The sequence below is a fragment of the Papio anubis genome, chromosome 13 (assembly GCF_008728515.1).
Source record: "Papio anubis isolate 15944 chromosome 13, Panubis1.0, whole genome shotgun sequence".
NCBI lineage: Eukaryota > Metazoa > Chordata > Mammalia > Primates > Cercopithecidae > Papio > Papio anubis.
The window spans coordinates 60663404-60681320 of record NC_044988.1 but is presented as its reverse complement, the minus strand read 5'-3'; the positions used below and the strand labels follow the sequence as shown (position 1 = coordinate 60681320).

The 17917-nt window shown below is 39.8% G+C and overlaps 1 pseudogene; it reads left to right on the top strand.

Annotated features, from left to right (window-relative positions):
* Positions 1–1756: 1756 nt before the first annotated feature.
* LOC110741400 lies at positions 1757–8552 on the top strand (annotated as a pseudogene).
* Positions 8553–17917: the final 9365 nt, after the last annotated feature.

Below are 17917 nucleotides of genomic sequence, written 5' to 3'. Positions count from 1 at the left end.
CTGAAGTCTCTGCTTGATTAGCTTAGTGGCCAGCTATAGGACTGAATGAAGATGTTCTTAAATTCTTTGAGCAATCAATCTTCCACCCTTCTGTGTATGCTTTGGGGCACACTTTCAGTGCTTAGCAGTTTGCAACCCTAACTTAGCTTTCACTGCCTGCTTGCTCAGAGCCTCCCACTCAGCCAGAGGCGGAAGGTTAGGGTTTTCTCAGGTATTTCCTGGGGATGTGCCTGGCCCTGCCTATGTGTGTAGCCTGCTAGATCCCCAGGAATATCTTACAGCTTTTAAAAGCTCCTCATGGACATTTTATTCCCAGATTTTTGTTTCAAGGTTTTTGGCCATCTTTTTTTTTTTTTTTTTTGATTCAATTAGTTTCACAGCCTCTGGCAGCTATGATGTTAAGCAATTGCGGCTGCTTTTGACAAATGCCCTGAGAATAGAATTTTTCTTATTGAGTGACTCTGAGTCAGGTCAAATAAAGAGAAACCCTATGAATGGGGCTTTTCATTTCTTTTTCTTAACTTTTATTTTAGGTTCAGGGGTACGTGTGCAAGTTTGTTATACAGGTAAACTCATGTCACAGGGGTTTGTTGTACAGATTATTTTGTCACCCAGGTACTAAGCCTAGTACCCAATAATTATTCTTTCTGATCTTTTCCCTCCTTCCACCCTCCACCCTCAAGTAGGCCTCAGTGTCTCCCATTCCCTTCTTTGTGTCCATGAGTTCTCATCACTTAGTTACCACTTATAAGTTAGAACATGCAGTATTTGGTGTTCAGTTCCTCCATTAGATTTTTAAGGATAATGGTCTCCAGCTCCATCCATGTGTCTGCAAAAGACATGATCTCATTCTTTTTTATGGCTTCATAGTATTCCTTGGTGTATATGTACCACATTTTCTTTATCCAATTTGTTACTGATGGGCACTTAGGTTGATTCCATATCTTTGCTATTGTAAATAGTTCTGCAGTGAACATATGCATGCATGTGTCTTTAAGATATTCCTTTGGGCCGGGTGCGGTGGCTCACGAATCCCAGCACTTTGGGAGGCTGAGGCGGGCGGATCACGAGGTCAGGAGATCGAGACCATCCTGGCTAACACGGTGAAACCCCATCTCTACTAAAAATACAAAAAATTAGCCGGGCGTGGTGGTGCGTGCCTGTAGTCCCAGCTACTCGGAGGCAGAGGCAGGAGAATGGCGTGAACCCGGGAGGTGGAGCTTGCCGTGAGCCGAGATCACGCCACTGCACTCCAGCGTGGGCAACAAAACGAGACTCTGTCTCAAAAAAAAAAAAAAAAAAAAGATATTCCTTTGGGTATATACTCAGTAATGGGATTGCTGGGTCGAATGGTAGTTCTGTTTTTAGCTCTTTGAGAAATCACCACTGCTTTCCACAATGATTGAACTAATTTACACTCCAACCAACAGTGTATAAGCATTCCCCTTTCTCTGCAACCTTGTCAGCATCTGTTATTTTTTGACTTTTTAGTAATAGCAATTCTGATTGGTGTGAGGTGGTATCTCATTGTTTTTTTTGATTTGCATTTCTGTAATGATCAGTGATATTGAGCGTTTCTTCATATGCTTGCCGGCTGCAGGGAGTCTTCTTTTGAAAAGTGTCTGTTCATGTTCTTTGCCCACTTTTTAAAGGGGTTGTTAGTTTTTTGCTTGTTAATTTGTTTAAGTTTCTTACAGATATTGGATATTAAACCTTTGTCAGATGCATAGTTTGTAAATATTTTCTCCCATTCTGTATGTTGTCTATTTACTCTGTTGATAGTTTCTTTTGCTGTGCAGAAGTTCTTAAGTTTAATTAGATGTGAATGAGGCTTTTCCAGAGAGCTTTCAGATAGGTTAAATAGTGGCAATTCTCTATGGCATTTTAGGAAGCTCTAAACCTGATCTTTCCTCCCCAGTGGCTGCTAAGCTGCTGGTGTTTATAGTTTCTGAGGCTGCCTATTTTCAAGGCTATTACAGAGCTGGGGAGAGTAGACTAGACAAATTCAAACACCAGAAAGCTCACTCTTTCTAAGTGAGATTCAGCCACTTTTCTTGAATAAATGCTTATTGGATCCTTGCAAGCCTTTAGTTAATTTGTAGAGCTCTAAGAAAATTGATTTTAACTGTTTTTTTGGACTAGTGTTCTTATTGTTTTTATGGAGGAACGAATTTTTAGAGGTTCTTACTCTACCATACTAGAATTACTTCTCTCCAGTCCCTTCATTCTTACTTTGTATGTTTATCAGTATTCAAAGTCAATGAGAAATAAATGGGTTCCTGGGTGCCTACACGCCTCTGCAGAGATAGGGCAATGACAGTGTGTGGTTGTGCAGCATGACTGGTCTGCAGCAGTGAGTGTCTGAGAACCTGTTGTTTCAGCTGGAACTTTTCTTAACCTGGAGAGGAGCAAACAGTTAAGACCTGGAGAACAAAGGAAACAACATTGGTCAACAGCAGTGGTTGCACGTATAGGGCTTCTGGGTAAGTGTTGAATGCAGTAGCCTAAACTAATGAAATATCAAAAACTCAATTGTTACGGCTCACTTTTTTCTCATTTCACAGTAGAAAAAGGTATCAGACTGTGAAAGTTCTTGTCCAGACTTTTGTTTTTAATGTAAAAATGGATGCTTTTTCTTGGAGAGAGAGGATACTGTTCATATGTTTCCAGTACTTGCTTTCCCTTCTTTGACCTCCTCTTCATTGACAGTGGCTGAAGCTCACTCATTTATCTCTTCCCTTATTCTTCTCTCCTTTAAGACCAGGGTCCATAGCAGTAAATTCAGACAGTATCATGTGAGCTGGGAAATACTTGTGTAGAGGGTTGGTTTTTGCATTTATTAACTTCAGAGAATCAAATGAGAAAGTCTAAACCAAGACTGGGAATAACTCCTTATTTTCAACTCAAATTTGCATTCTTACACAACTATTATCTAAAACTAACTAACACACAACGTTTAACCAAAGCCTAGACCAAGAGATAATAGTTATGTAAGAAGGCTAATTTGAGTTCAAAATGAGGAATTATTTTCAAAAACAACAGCTCTAAATCTAGCTCAGTTACCATTTCGTCTGTGAAGTCTTCCTCATTTTCCCCGGCGGAGCAAGTTTTTCCTTTTGTAGCACTTGATACATCTCACCTTTTACCACCTTCTCATTGTATTATAGGTATTCACTTACATGTCTATCTAGTTGAGTGGTTTTCAGCCAGGGGCAATTTGACCCCCCTTTGGATGTTTGGCAATGTTTGGAAATATTTTTGTTGGACACATGCGATTAGAGGGTGGTGCTGGCAGCTAGTGGGTAGAGGCTATGGAGTTGCCAAACATCCTACAATGCACAGATGGCTCTCCACAACAAAGAATTCTCCCTCTCTGAATGTCAGGATTGCTCAGATTCACAAACTCTGCTCTGCTCATGAGATTTGAGGTCAGGGAGCTTGCAGCTACACTTATAAGACCCAATAAATGGTAAACATATCAATCGGTTAAAGAAGAGAGTAAAAAGTCTGTTTGCTTATCGGTCTTGCAGTTACAACTAGTGGCTTGAGGGCTTAAAATGATGCATTTACATTTTTCTTTCCTTGGTTGGTCACTGAGAAGGAAATCCAGAAAGATCAAACAATCCATTATTCATATGAATAAATGTTAAAAACACATGAAAGATGTCAACCTGAGACGCACTGGGGGCAAGCTAGAAAATGAAATCCTGACATTTCTTCAGAAAGGCATCACTCAGCCTTACCTTAGCTGATGGGGCTGGCACTCCTCATTTGTCGGGATAGGCATGGCCTGTTATCTGAGTTTGTTTCACTCCTCAGTGTGGCTTTGGGATGTGGATTTGATTTGCCATTCTCTGTTATGCACAGAGTCTCAAGATAACACAATGTAGAGAGATGCAGAGAACCAGGCAGCCTGTGCACAGATGACAGAGGGATGGGAGGCAAAACGTGAAGGAGAAACTTTCTGCTTCTATTTATTGCCATGTGAAAAGAAACCATGATCTTGCTTGTTGGAGAGAAAAGATAAAGAGCATGGAGGAAGAGATAGCTTGGCTCTCCAGACTTTGGGGCTCACTTATAGTAGGCATCACTGTGCAAACTGCACTAGGTGGGGTGGCATCCTCCAGACATTGCTCTTGCAGGGAAAGTGAGCCCAGGTCTAACGACATATACACATATCCTCTGTCAGTGTCCCTGTCAGGATACATGTACACAAAGCAAAAGCACAGAACTTGGAAAAGTTCGTCAAAGGGACTTATGTAAAAAGAATTAATGAATAAATGATTTAGGAAGAGACGAGGGTTTTTGTAAAAATTCAAGTAGTTGCTATTCGTTGAGTATTAACTCTGCCAGGACTTTTGCTAAATGTTTTCATTTACTCTTCCTTCCTGTGAGTTAAGAATGTTCATCTTTTATAGATTAACCCCCTCCCAAAACACCACCACCACCACTGCCACCACCACCACCACCACCAAGAACAACAGCTAGTTTGCCTGAGGTTGCGGAGCTTGTGTGGTAGAGTTAGGATTTGAACCTAGGCCAATGATGCATTACTTTAAGGGAAGGGCTTTAGTTCCTTTGAAACCTGCAAAAAGCAAGACAGGCCCCACAGCCTCGGAGTCAAAGCCAGTTCCCAGCCCATTCAAGTCCCTTAGCCACCTGCCTCCTGTTTCCTTTCGACATGATGGATACCACTCTGTCCTTCGCCGAGGACTTCCTGGCAGGTGGTGTCGCTGTGGCCATCCCCAAGATGGCAGTAGTGTCCATCGAGGGGAGTCAAGCTGCTGCTGCAGGTGCAGCATGCCAGCAAGCACATCACTGCAGATAAGCAATACAAAGGCATTATAGACTGTGGTCTGTATTCCCAAGGAGCAGGGAGTCCTGTCCTTCTGGCACAGTAACCTGGCCAATGTCATCAGATAATTCCCCACCCAGGCTCTCAACTTCACCTTCAAAGATTACAAGCAGATCTTCCTGGCTGGTGTGGACAAGAGAACCCAGTTTTGACGCGACTTTGCAAGGAATCTGGTATTAGGCAGTGCCACTGGGGCCACATCCTTATGTTTTGTGCACCCTCTTGGTTTTGCCCATACCTTTCTAGCAGCTGATGTGCGTAAACCTGGAGCTGAAAGGGAATTCGGAGGTCTTGACGACTGCCTGGTTAAGATCTACAAATCGGATGGGATTGAGGGCCTGTACCAAGGCTTTAACGTGTCTGTGCAGGGTATTACCATCTACCGAGCTGTCTACTTCAGTATCTGTGACGCTGTAAAGGGAATGCTTCCAGATCCCAAGAACACTCACGTCATCATCAGCTGGATGATGGCACAGTCCATCACTGCTGTTGCTGGGTTGACTTCCTATCCATTTGACGCTCTTTGCCGCCGCATGATGATGCAGTCAGAACTCAAAGCAACTGACATCATGTACACAGGCACACTTGACTGCTGGAGGAAGATTGCTCGTGATGAAGGAGACAAAGCTTTTTTCAAGGGTGCTTGGTCCAATGTTCTGAGGCATGGGTGGTGCTTTTGTGCTTGTCTTGTATGATGAAATAAAAAAGTACACATAAGTTATTTCCTAGGATTATTTTCCCCCTGTGAGCAGGCATGTTGTATTATGTAACATATCTTGAGCATTCTTGACAGACTCCTGGCTGTCAGTTGATCAGTGGGAACTATTTACTGGTTGAAGATAGGAAGCAATAATATTCATCTGACCAGTTTTCTCTTAAAGCCATTTCCATGATGATGATGGGACTCAATTATATTTTGTATTTCAGTCACTCCTGATAAATAACAAATTTGGAGAAATAAAAATATCTAAAATAAAAAACAAAAGCAAGACAGTTGAGAGGTAGAATTCAGTCGGCAAGCATCCAGAGTCCACTCTGTCCAGTAGAAGCCCTAGGAAGTGTTCTTTTACTTGGGTTTTAATGAAGACAACAAAAGAATAAGATGGCACCGACAGAATCCATCCACTATAATAAGAACCGTAGCCACTTAATTATACACATATGGCTTACAACTTTTCAGGCCACACACTGTGGGTGGGGTCACAGACACTGCCACCATCCATATGTCACAGACTAGTCCCCAGGAGCTAATGAGGAAACCCAGCCCTGTGTGAAACGTTGTAAGATTTTCTGAGTCACGGGGTTTCTTCCAGGTCCTTATGCATGTGTCAGACAGCTTGCTGCGGCACCTTTCATTTCCCTCCTCTATCTTTGACCTGACCACTGCCAGGCACCATCAGTGTGGTGCAGAACTTCAGAGTATAGACTCTGGAGTCAGACTCTCACCGATCATGTTCTGCTTCTGCCACTAACTTGCTGAGAACTTGGATAATTAGCTTACACCTACTTTCCTTACTTACAGAATGAGAATAATGATGATTCCTCCATCAACATGTTGTAAGGATTAACTGAAAGATCCATTCAAAGTGCTTAGCATGGTGTCTTGCAAATAGGCCTTCTTAAAGGTTAGCTATTATTATTTTTAATTGCATTATATCTTCCATGAATGATAAGAAGCAGCAGCATTTAGAAGCTGCCTGGGTAGAGCACTCTTTAGAGAACTACCTGGGGACAAACTCCCTTGGAGCCAGGAAGTTTTTGAATACGGAGAGAAAATGGGAGAAGATGGTGACTCCCGGCCAAATAGACTGGGCTCCTCTCAACTCTTTCTCACATCTCCAAGGCACTGTGGAGAGTTTTATTTTTAATCCAAAACCATAGGTTAAAACTTTTTATTAAACATGCCATAATAATATTATGTCTGGCATGGCTAAATATGTAATTTGTGTTATGTAGCTATGATTTTCTGTGTGTGTATATATAAACATATATACACACACAAAGAATTTTCTATATATAGAAATTTCTGTATATGTAGATTATATAAAGTTCCATATATCTACACATAAATGTGAATAAAAATTTCTGCATATACCTATACACCTGTATATATACCAGATTTTCTGGATGTTTGCATTTATATATAAATATATACATATATACTTAAATATATATATAATTTGTGTGTGCATATACATAAAATGTGTGTGTGTGTATATATATTTGGGTGTGCTGGGGGTAGAGAGCCCTTTTCTGTGATGTTATAAAGAAGCTTGATTTCTTAAAAAATTTAAGCATGAGTTGAAATGTATATTCCTTGACTCTGGATATTATGACTCAGGAGGCTGGGCAAGGCAGAAATAATTTTAAACAAGCATTTCAGGTATCATAGAGGCAGATGGTCCAGAAAGTGCTGGAACACTATCTAAGGTAAAGTTCGTGGAACTAACTTTTTGGGAGAGGTTATCAAAATGTCCATGATGGATGCCCTTCCTGGTCCCTCTGTTGTCTTCAGAGTTTTTCAGCCTCTTTAGTGAGTGTGAGAGCTGGCACCACTGAAATGGAGAGAATTACTCCCCACTTTTTCCAAGTCTTTTGAGACTCTTATTAGATGCTTCACTACACAGTAAAGCCACACCCTTCAAATATCTTGAGTTGCAGAGAAATCTGAGTATGAGGTTGTTTTTGCCTAACACTGCTATCAACGGGGAACACACGGGATTGGATGAAACCTGAATTCACGCTCGTGGGGAAATCCTAAACTTTAAAGACAGGCTCAGTGGAGGCAATACTTAATTCTGCTTACAAGTACCTATCTCTGCCTGAAACAGAAAGATCCTCATTATAATTGACCAGGGTTCTTCACAAATAAGATCATCCACACTACTAAGTCAAAGCATAAGAGGCGTTTGTTAAAAAAATAATTAAAAAAAAAGGTTACAAAACCTCCCGGTAGGCCAGGAGGCTCTGAGATCAGGAACAATGCCCAAATGCATCTCAGGCCTGTTTCAGGGACAACCCTTCTGCATTGCTGTGGGAAGTTCCATTATAGGTTCATCTGATTGTAGAATCTAAGTCACATGCCTGTCCAGCTATATATTGAAGCTGGCTCAAACCAGGTCATGGGAGTTGATTGTTAAGTTTCATATACTTTTTTTTAAATTTTAATTTTTTGTTTATGTTTTTATTGATACATAAAAGATGTACATATTTTAGGGGTACATGTGGTAATTTGTACATTCATTTGGTACATTCATATAATCAAATCAGGGTAATTGGGATATCTATTACCTTAAATATTTATCTTTTCTTTAGGAAGATTGGAATTATTCTCTTTTAGCTATTGAAATGTACAATAGATTAATGTTAACTATAGTCACGCTGATGATCCATCGAACACCAGATCTTATTTCTTCTAGCTACTGTATATCTGTACCACAAACCAACTTCTCTTCATTCCCTCCTTCGGCATACTATCTCAGCTTCTGGAAAACACCAATCTACTCTGTATCTACATGAGATCCACTATTTTTTAGCTCCCACATATGAGTGAGAACATGTGATATTTGTCTTTGTGTGCTTGGCTTAGTTCACGTAACATAATGACCTTGAGTTTCATCCATGCTGCTGCAAATTACAGAATTTCATTCTTTTTTATGCCTGAATAATATTCCATTGTGTATATGTACCACATTTCTTTAACCATTTATCCATTGATGGACACCTTGGTTGAATTCATATTTTGGCTATTGTGAATAGTGCTGCAATAAATATGGGAATGCAGATATCTTTTTAACATATTGATTTACTTTCTTTTGGATGTATACCTAGGAGTAGAGTTGCTGGCTTATGTCATAACTCTATATTTAGATTTTTGAGGAATTTCCATACTGTTTTCTATAGTGGCTGTACTAATTTACATTCCCACCAACATTGTACGAGAGTTCCCTTTTCTCTGCATCCTTGCCAGCACCTATTATTTCCTGTCTTTTTGTCAAAAGCTATTCTAATTGTGGTGAGGTGATATCTCTCTGTAGTTTCGTTTTGAATTTTTCTGACGATTAGTGATGTTGAACATTTTTTCATATATCTGTGGGCCATTTGTGTGTCTTTTGAGAAATGTCTATTCAGATATTTTGCCTATTTTTGAATCAGGTTATTATTTTTTGCTATTGAATTGTTGGGGTTCCTTATATATTCTAGTTTTTAATCTTTTGCCAGATGGATAGTTTGAAGGTGTTTTTATTCATTTTGTGGATTGTCTCTTCACTTTGTCGATTATTTTCTTTGCTGTACAGAAGTTCTTTTGCTTGATGTAATCCTGTTTTTCTATTTTTGCTTTGGTTGCCTATGCTTTTGAGGTCTTACTCAAAAAATCTTTTATCAAGAGCAATGTTCTGGAGCATTTCTCAAACATTTTCTTATAGTAGTTTCACATTTGAGGTTTTAGATATAAATGTTTAATTCATTTTCATTTGATATTTGCATATGGTGAGAGATAGGGTCTAATTTTATTTTCCTGCATATCATATTGGTTTTCCCAGCACCATTTATTGAAGAGACTCCTCCTTCCCTATTGTATGTTTTTGGTGCCTTTGTTGAAATGAGTTGGCTATAAATTTGTGGATTTATATCTGAGTACCTTATTCTGTTCCATTGGTCTATGTGTCATTCTTGTGCCAGTACCATGCTGATTTGATTACTGTAGCTTTGTAGGATATTTTGAAGTCAGATAGTGTGATGCCTGTGGCTTGATTTTTTTTGCTCAGAATTTTTTTTTTTTTTTTTTGGCTATTCGGAGTCCTTTATGGTTCCATATAAATATTAGGATTGTTTTTCTATTTCTGCAAAGAATGTTATTAGTATTTTGATAGAGATTGCATTGAATCTGTAAATTGCTTTGAGTGGCATTGTCATTTTAACAATTTTAATTATTTCAGTCCATGAGCATGGAATATTTTTCCATTTTTTTGTGTCTTCTTCAATTTCTTTCATCAGTGTTTTATAATTTTTCTCGTATAAATCTTTCACTTCTTTGGTTGACTTGATTCCTAGGTGTTTTATATTTGTAGCTATTGGAAATAACATTGCTTTCTGGATTTCTTTTTCAGATCATTTGCTGTTGGTGTGTACAAATGCTACACATTGGTGATTATTTGCTGTTGGTGTGTCACTTTTGCCTCGGCTCAAACAACTGATCAGTGCCTGCCTGTCCCAAATTGGGGAGGTCCCAAAGGGTATAGCTCAGCCCTGTGGAAAAGCTGTCTGGGGGTGCATGCCCAGGGGGCCTGCAGAATGTGCCTCCTATAGCTTGGTGTTGCTGAACAGCCAGTCTGATTTGGCATCTTCTTTGGTCGAGTTATAGAGGAGAGTTTCCAGGGCTGGAAATGGTAGCTCCATCTCTACTCTTTCTCTCTGGCTTTCCTCAGGGATATTTTTCCCTTTAGTCACTCATGATGTTTCCCATGGGTCGAGTCAGGAAAGGGTCTCTTGCCAGGGAACCCAAGATGGTGGTGAAGCTGGTTCTCCACTTTAATCTCACTTTTTCCAGTGTATAAACTGTGTAAAGGGAAATTTTCTACATACTTGATGCCAGGCAGATTGAGGTGAGTGATGTTGAGGATATGGAAATCTGATTCTCTTACTGTCTGCTTGGAGTTTTTTGCTACTTTGTGGCCCTGGGAACCAATTCATCCTCACGGTTTAGTTCTGGGCTATTGTTGATGATAATTTCAGTGCTGTATATTTATTTTGGGTTTTCTGTGTGTGTGTGTTGGGGTTGCCTATATGATGACATTTTGGAATTGGAAGACCCCAGTTTCAGGAATTTTAAAAGCCAGTTTTTAAACTGTTGGAAACTTGAAATAGGCCATGGTAGGAGTGTAGGTGTACCTTATTTTATTGTCTTTTACTTTATTGTGTTTTGGAGATACTGTATTTTTTACAAATTAAAGATTTGTGGCAAGACTGTTGGTGCCATTTTTCCAACAGTGTGTGCTTACTTCATATCTGTGTCACATTTTGATAATTCTCATAATATTTCAAACTTTTTCATTATCATATTTGCTGCAGTGATCTGTGTTCAGTGATCTTTAATGCTACCATTGTAATTATTTTAAGGGCACCACCAACTGTGCCTTTGTATTCCCTGAGACAGAACAATATTAAAATTAGGCTAATGAGTAACTTTACAATGGCCTCTAACTGTTCAAGTGAAAGGAAGAGTCTCATGTCTCTCACTTTAAATCAAAAGCTAGAAGTGATTAAGCTTAGTGAGGAAGGCATGTCGAAAGCCAATGCAGGCTGAAAGCTATGCCTCTTGCACCACACAGCAAAGTTGTGAATGCAAATGAAACATTATTGAAAGAATTTAAAAGTGGTACTCCAATGAACACACGACTGATCAGAAAGCAAAACAGCCTTATTGCTGATATGGAGAAAGTTTGAGTGGCTGGGATAGAAGATCAAACCAGCCATAATGTTCCTTAAGCCAAAGCCTAATCTGGAGAAAGACTCTAACTCTCTTCAGTTTAATGAGGCTGAGAGGGGTGAGGAAACTGCACAAGAAAAGTTTGAGGCTAACAGAGATTAGTTGATGAGCTGTCTCCAGAACATGAAAGTGCAAGATAAAGCAGCAAATGCTAATGTAGAAGCTGCAGCAAGTTATCCAGAAGATCTGGCTAAGATCATTGGTAAAGGTGGCTTCACCAAAAAACAGATTTTCAATATAAACCAAACAGCCCTCTATTGGAAGAAGATGCTCTCTAGAAATTTTACAGTTAGAGGGGAGAAGTCAATGTCTGACTTCAAAGCTTCAAAAAATAGGCTGATTCTCTTGTTAAGGTATAATGCAGCTGGTGACCTTAAGTACATGCTTCAATGCTTATTTATCATTCTGAATATCCTAGGGCCCTTAATAATTATGCTAAATCTACTCTGCCTATGCTATATAGATGGAACAACAAAACCTGGATCATAGCATATCTGTTTATAGTATGGTTTATTGAATATTTTAATCCCACTGTTGATACCTACTGCTCAGAAAAAAAGATTCTTTATGAAATGTTACTGCTCATTGACAATATACCTGTCCTCTCAAGAGCTCCGATGGAGGTGGACAGGAGATTAATATTTTCATGCCTGCAAAAACAACATTCATTATGTAGTCTACGGAGCAAGGAGAAATTTTGACTTTCAAATGTTATTATTTTAGAAATACATTTTGTAAGGCTAGGGCTGCCATAGTGATTCATCTGATGAATCTGGGCAAACTAAATGGAAAAGCTTCTGGAAAGGATTCACCATTCCAGGTGCCATTGAGAACATTCATAATCGAGGATAGGAGGTCAAAATATCAATATTAACATGAATTTGGAAGAAGTTAACTACAGTCTTTATGGATGAGTTTGAGGGGTTCAAGACTTCATTGGGAGAAGTAACCACAGATGTGGAAATAGCAAGAGAACTAGAAGGGTGGCCTAAAGATACGACTGAATTGCTGCAATCTCGCAGTCAAACTGTAATGGGTGAGGAGTTGCTTCTTACATATGAGCAAAGAAAGTGGTTTCTTGAGATGGAATCTATTCCTGGTGAAGATTCTGTGAAAAATGTTGAAATAATGGCAAAGTATTTAGAATATTACATAAAGTTAGTTGATAAAGCAGTGGCAGGATTTGAGAAGATTGACTCTAGTGTAAAAAGAAGTAAAAGAAGTTGGGCTGTAAGTAAAATGCAATTAAACAGCATTGCATACCACAGATAAATCTTTCATGAAAGGATGAGTCAATTGATGCCACAAACTTCATAGTTGTCTTATTGCAAGAAATTGCCATAGCCTTCCCAACCTTCAGCAACCACCAGCCTGATCAGTTAGTAGGCATTAACAATGAGGCAAGACCCTCCACCAGCAAAAGGTTATGACTTGCTGAAGGCTCTGATGATCATTACCATTTTTTAGCAATAAAGTAATTTTAAATTAAGGTATACACATTGTTTTTTAAAGACATAATGCTATTGCACACTTAATAGACTACTATATAGTGTAAACATAATTTTATATACACTGCAAAATCAAAAAATTCATGTGACTTGCTTGGTTACAATATTTGTTTTACTGTGGTGGTCTGGAACCAAACCTGCAATATGCCTGAGGTATAGCTATATTTACACCATGGAAACTGGCAAATGCAATTTCCAAACTAGGGCTTTTTTCTTCCCCGGGAAAGGTGATTGTGAAATATTTAGCAACATATCACTGCAAATGATAATTCAGTCTCATATCTCCTTTGGGGAGGAGGAGGTCTAATAGTGTATGAAATTTTCTAAACATAGGAATTCTGTTTAAAATATTCTGTGCAGCTACCAACAGCCATTGATTACAAGGTTTCCTTCACTTAACTCTCTTGTCAAAGTATCTTTTGATGGCTGATAATGCAGAGTGAGATAGAACTGCAAATGTGCTTCAGGTTATAGTCAGAATTTACAGCCTTGTTTCCCCTCTATTGGACATTCTTCCAAGCAACTCTGTTTTCCCGGAAATACTGCAGACTGTTTATTTAAGGACAAAAGGGAACCATGTGGGTTTTTGAAGTGTCACTGTCAATCACTGGGCCATGACAATTTTGACCAAGTATGGCAGTGTTCTAGTATTAGGTCTCCAGGTATTATTCCCAGGAGGCGAGTAGTCTTCAAAGATAAAATGATGGTACAGATGGTCACACAGCAAATACGAGAGAGATATGCCAAGAGAGACACTCCATCTCTACAAAAAAATAATAAGGAGAAGGCTGGGCATGGAGGCTCACGCCTGTAATCCCAGCACTTTGGGAGGCCGAGGTGAGTGGATCACCTGAGGTCGGGAGTTCGAGACCAGCCTGACCAACATGGAGAAACCCTGTCTCTACTAAAAATACAAAATTAGTTGGGCATGGTGGTGCAGGCCTGTAATCCTAGCTACTTGGGAGACTGAGGCAGGAGAATCACTTGAACCCAGGAGGCAGAGGTTGCAGTGAGCCAAGGTCACGCCATTGCATTCCAGCCCGGGCAACAAGAGCAAAACTCCATTTCAAAATAATAATAATAATTATTATTATTATTATAGTAAGGAGAAACTAACTTGGCAAATTCAGAGATGGGAAATCTTGATATAAGAGTCTCTCAACTGGAAATGAAGGAAATTGGCCAGCATTTTCTTCTTCACTTCTCACCTTCTCCTCTAGGTCCCAGGCAGACTCCTGGGATGTCAGGGAAGTCAGGAGAAAAAGTTTCAGTCTCGCCCAGGATAGATAGGACAGAAAGGTCATGTTGACAAGCCAGAGCTGAGGGGGCTGCCACCAGTTAAGATCTTCTCAAGCACAAGCATTCCAGTACTATTAGCCCTCCCTTGGACACAAAGAGTAGTGACCAGACTGGGGTCATGCTCAGCTTGGGGTAGCAGGGATGTTCGTGGTGCCCAGAAGCAGAGAAACAGCTCCAGGCTCCAAGTACAGTGTTTTGAAAAAGACTTTTTTTGGCGAAGTGTCATGAAGCTCTCTCTCAGCTGCAAAGGACTCTTTATCAGTGACAGCAGTGACAGCAGTGCCTGCAGTGACTGCAGTGATGGGTGCAGGGGATAACCATTCAACCCAGCTGAAAGGTGTGCTAGGGCACCAGTGAGGAGCGCCAGTGAGTAACGGTCACTGCACCCCACAGCCCATTAAAATAAAATAACAAATGCCTCTAATTATAAAAGTAATACATATTTTTGTAGAAAATTTAGACAATATTGAGAAATATAAAGAAAAAAATTTAAATATTACTATTATCTTGCCACTATCCAAACATTTCTTTTTCTTTCAGTCATTTTTTTCTATGTGAGATCATACTGTATATTCTGTAGGCTATATTTTTCTTAACCTCATGTCACAAGTACTAATCTATATTATTATATTTGTAATTATAACCATTTAAAATAATTGCACAATATTCCATTATACATATGTATATGTGCCCATACACGTATCTTATCTGTTATCTATCTATCTATCTATCTATCTATCTATCTATCTATCTATCTATCATCTATCTATCATCTATCTATCATCTATCATCTATCTAATTCATTATTTAAAAGGCTGGAGTCTGGGTGTAGTGGTGCACATCTGTAATTCTGACTATCGCTGAGAGGATTATTTGAACCTGAATTTGAGGTGAACCAGGGCAGGCCAACCTAGTGAGATCCTGGCTCTTAAAAAGAAGACTGTAATAAACATCAATATTTATGTGTATTTTTGATTATTTCCTTAAGTTAGATATCCAGCATAGAAATAAAATTACTAGGCACTTAAAGTCTGTTAATATGGCTTCCTAAAAAGACTTTCCAAATTATTATCTAGTTTCTTGTGTTGGGTACGGTTTAATATTATGTTAAGCATGGGCTTTGAGTCCAGAAAGAAGTGGATTTAAGTTTTAACCTTGCCACTTCTGAGCTGTCTCATTTTGGTCCTCTAACCCTCATTTCCTCTTCTGTAGGATGGGGATAGCAACACCTGCTTTGTAGGGCTATTGTATGGGTTATGTGGAAGAATGTATGTAAAACCCTTAGCCTAGGAACTGGCCCACAGCAAGTGCACCAGACACCTCATGTACCATCACACATTCTTGCGGCAGCCTCACCTGCAGTGCAACATGGTATCACCTGTTCCATACAGGCCTGGCCTGCTTCGTACAGGTGCAACCTGATAGCTCCCTAACATTCTCACTTTCTTCACAGGGCTGTTCTGACACCTGCAGTGGGCACTCCTGTGTGTGCAACTCAGAAATGCAAGAGATCTAATATCTTTCTGGGCAGCCCATGACCAGTAGGGAAGGCAACCAATGGATGAACCCCATCCTGTTTCTTTCCTGGATGGATGATTCCGAGAAGCGTCTCATAAGGTCCTGCCTTTCCCTGCTTTGCTAAGCTCCTTTCCTGTTCTGCATTCCTGCTCCCTCAGGTTCCATTCTCAAATAAGTCACCAGCATGTGAGCCTTTGTCTCAGGCTCTGCTTCTGAGGAACCCAGGCTGAAATAGGAAGCATCAATAAGTGTTCGTTTTTATGAACATTATTGCTGATCTTATAAATGCCCCTCATCTAGAATACTGCTGCAGGAAATTCAATCACCTACCAGCTATTTCTAGGGCTTCCTAGAATCCTTATTCCATCCTTGCAGGGGCACAGGCTTTGTTGTTTCTGCCCCTCCTCTTGCCCGCTCTATATTCTTTCCCTATGCTACTCCAGCCTTCCTGGTCTGCTTCTCCCAGAGCTATGAACACGCAGGCTTCCCCCAACCTACCCCTTTCTTTCCCCGGGCATGCTTAATCACAGAGATGCATATGGGAAACCCATGGGCACACTCCTGCTTCACCAAATAAGGATATTTCCCTTTTCCTTGGAAAAAAGAATGAACAAATGGTGGTTGTTAAGTAAACATTACTAAAATCGGTGCCCTTTCCCAGAAGTATATCATGCATATTTTAATAAGGCAAGAGAACAAATAACAGTTTCCAGAGGCAGGGAAACAGCTGATTTATCATCCTCCTTTGAGAACATAGCTCAAGAGACTGGGTTTTGTTCTTGTTTTTGCATAAGTGATCTTAGATCCATCCTCTACATTTCTACTGCTCCCCTGGGCCTTTGCTCTGACTTCATCATTTCCTGAGTGGCTGACTGGTACTGTGCTATAACCACCCTTTCCCTCTGCACTTCCATCAGAGTTGCCCTCCTATACATAACTCACATGTGATTATTGCACTCTACTGCTTAGAACCTGTCAGTGGGTTCCACTGCCCAGAAAATAGTCTCGACATAGACCCAGAGTCCCTTATGATGAGCCCTTACTATTTCTCAGAGTATCTTTCTCCACTACTCTTCCTCACAGTGCACCTAAGCCAGCAGCTCTCAGCTTCAGCATCACCTGCCAACTTGTTAGAAATGCGGATTTGTGGGCCCACTTCAGACCTATTCAATATGAAACTCTGGGGATGAGGCCCAATCATCTGTGCTTTGATAAACTCTCCAAGTGACTTTGACACATGCTAAATTTGAGAGCCACTCACCAAAGTGAAGCAAGTGCAGTGTACGCAGTTTGAAATGCCCTTAACCCCTGAATGCATCTGGAACTTCCTACTCATCCTTCAAAAGTCATTTTGATCATTACCTCTTTCATGAAGCCTTCTCTGCCTTCATCTAACAGTGTTTACCATTCCCTGCTTGGCATCTCCAGGACACTTCCATTGTGAAGTGTAAAACACTGTTTTGCAATTCTTGCAAACTTACTTGTCCATCTCCCTGACTAGACTATGAGATGCTCATGGGAAATACTCTCTAAAAGCTTGTTTTAACTTTTTCTTTCTTGTTGGTCTGTCTCTGTCTTCATGCACGCTTGCATATGGCTTCCGTAAAGGAGACTGCAGAATAGAATAGGGAACCACTGTTTAAAGTACATTGCCCTTTCCACCAATTGGGATCTCATTCTGGCTGCCCTTTTTTTTTTCCTTTATATCCTTATTCAATAAGCTTTTATTGAATTTTAAGTTTTTTGTTATTTTTTAAACTTTAAACTTTTTTATTTTTAATTTTTATGGGTACATAGTAGATGTATATACTTATGGGGTTCATGAGCTAGTTTGATACAAGCATACAATGTGTAATAATCACACCAGGGTAAATATTCATTATCTCAAGAATTTATTTCTTTGTGTTACAAACAATCCGGTTATAAGCTTAGTTATTTTAAAATGTACAACAAATTATTGTTGATTGTAGTCATCCTGTTGTGCTGTGAAATACTAGATCTTATTCATTCTATCTAACTGCATTTTTGCACCCATTAACCATCCTCACTATGCCCCCTACCCTCCACCTGCTACCCTCCCAGCCTCTGGTAACCATCATTCTACTCTCTACCTCCATGAGTTCAATTGTTTAATTTTTAGCTCCCACAAATGAGTGAGAACATGCAAAGTTTGTCTTCTGTCCTGGCTGCCTCTTTTTGTCTGTCATCACAAGGTGCGTAACTGACTTTGCCCCAGGTATTAAGAAA